Source organism: Penaeus japonicus, unplaced genomic scaffold (genome assembly GCF_977035675.1).
Source record: "Penaeus japonicus unplaced genomic scaffold, GWHDUDI00000001_assembly GWHDUDI00000012, whole genome shotgun sequence".
NCBI lineage: Eukaryota > Metazoa > Arthropoda > Malacostraca > Decapoda > Penaeidae > Penaeus > Penaeus japonicus.
The window spans coordinates 13,554,570-13,557,069 of NW_028234414.1; positions in this window are offsets into that span (position 1 = coordinate 13,554,570).

The following is a 2,500-nucleotide window of genomic DNA, read 5'->3' on the forward strand; positions in this document are numbered from 1 at the left end:
ACTTATGACTAGTAATGGTGTGCCACGTGGTGCCAATAGTAAATGATTATCATTATTTCACTTTGGCACATCCCACATCAATGATATACAATCTTCATGCAGCAATGTTCATATGTTGAAACTACTGCTTATGGTGCTCTCTGTTTTGTCTCTCTTGCTTCTGTTTAGTTTATCTTTTGCTGCAAAATAAAGAATCGAAAAATAGACTGCACTCGATCATTCAATATCAACCTCGACCTCAATTGCAGTGCAAGTCCTTTTGAACATCTTGAACGTCCTCTCTGAAGTGCGAATTCTAAAAGAAAATTGATTTTTGAGCTCTCATCATTTAACATTATTATAGAGAAAAGAAACTGAAAGTTGACGCGCTGTGGCGACCCCTGATACAGGGATAAGCCGAAAGTCAAAGAAGAAGAAGATAGAGAAGGGCAAATCTGATTATGAATTAATGAATAAAGAAACAGAGTTGTATGTCATTGAATCAGCTTAATTGTGGAACAGGACCGTGACTTCTGGACTGGTTAGAAATAAGGTGTCATTATCGTCAATATCATTATCATTATCATCAATATCATTATCATCATCATCATTATCATTATCATCAATATCATTATCATCATTATCATTATCATCATCATCATTATCATCCTCATCATCATCTTCATCATCATTTTCATCATCGTATTATTACTTCCTCATTATCTTTATCTAAATCTTATTCATTACCGTCGTATCATTACTATTATCATCATCATCATCATCATCATCATCATCATCATCCTTATCCTCAATATCATTATCATCAGCATCATCATCATCATCATTATCATCACTATCATCATCATCATTTTCATCATCAAAATCATTATTATTATCATTATCATCATGATCATAGTCATTATAATTTTTATTGTCATCATCACCATCATTATAATGATTATTCCTATTAGTGTCATTATAATGGCTTTTAGCGCTTCCATTACTATAATTTTCAGAATTATAACTATCATCGCTATCATTTATAGTTACTATTGTTACCATTCCTTTATCATTATTAGCTATAATTACCATCATTATTTTTTTTCTTATCATTGTTATCATTATAATCATCCTCATCATCATCATGAACATGAGAGAAAGAGAGAGAGAGAAAGATAGATAGATAGAGAGAGAGAGAGAGAGAGAGAGAGAGAGAGAGAGAGAGAGAGAGAGAGAGAGAGAGAGAGAGAGAGAGAGAGAGAGAAAGAGAAAGAAAGAGAGAAAAAAGGGAGGGAGAGAACTGCCTTTAGTAGAGAGAGAGAGAGAGAGAGAGGGTGGGGGGTAGGGGTATGAGGGTCGGGGCAAAGGGAGTAAGTAGGTAGTGGGTAGTGGATAAGGGGGTGGGGAGTGGGGTGGGGGGGGTGGGGGGAGATCTCCTAAGACGCAGCATGAAGTGATAATATGCAAATGCCGCGCGAGTTTAGCCCACCACTCGCTTTCGGGGATATGGGGGTGGGGGGTGGGTGGGGGATGGGGAGGGGGTTAGTAGATATGGGGAAGGGGTTGAGTTAGGATTGGGAGTTGGTGGTGATTGGGACGGGGAAAGTTGGGGAGATGGGGAATGGGTTGGGATGGGGAGTAGGGAGTCGAGATGGGGAGTTGGGGAATGGGGGGTAAAGATGGGGAGTAGGGGGGAGGTTGGTAGATGAGGAGTGGGGAGTAGCGATGACGGGAGATGGCGAGTGAGGGGTAGAGATGGGGGGTGGGGGTAGGGTAGTGGAGGAACGGGAGTAGGGGTTAGCAATTGATAAAGTGTGCAAATGCGTTTTCATATAGTGTGTAAATGTATGCGAGTGGGTTTGTGTATTCTTCTTCTGTGAATACGTACAGGAGAGATGGGATAGAAGGATGGAGGGAGATAGACAGAGAGAGAGAGAGATATAGATGTTTACCTTGGTGAATAGGAAAAAGAAATATCACATACCCCCACACACACACACACACACACACACACACACACACACACAGATCCCTACAACTACGCATACACAAACACACGCCCCCCCCCCCCCCCGACCTACTAACACACACGTAAACAAAACCTCTAGACTTACGGACCAACCCTCTTCACAAACAAATACACAAAGAATTCCTTACCATCCTATGTGCCATCGAGTTACACAAACTAACTTTCATTTATCAGGCCCTAGTTTGTTTAAGGAAAGGTAATTAATTTCTGAACCAGGTAACTGACGACCACGCCCACTTGGCTCAGGTGTGTGATCAGCTACGGCAGGGGAGGAGGGGGGGGGGTAAGAGGAGGAGGAAGGGGTGGTGGTGGCGGTAAGGACGGGGAGGGGTGGGGGTAGGGGTGCAAGTATAGAGTGATTCAGGTGAAATTCGTTCTGCGTTGTATATACATTCAGAGGTATACATAGACACAAACACGGACACCCACCCACACAAGCACAAACTTACACACACAACACACTCAAACACACAAATACAAACAAACGCAAAT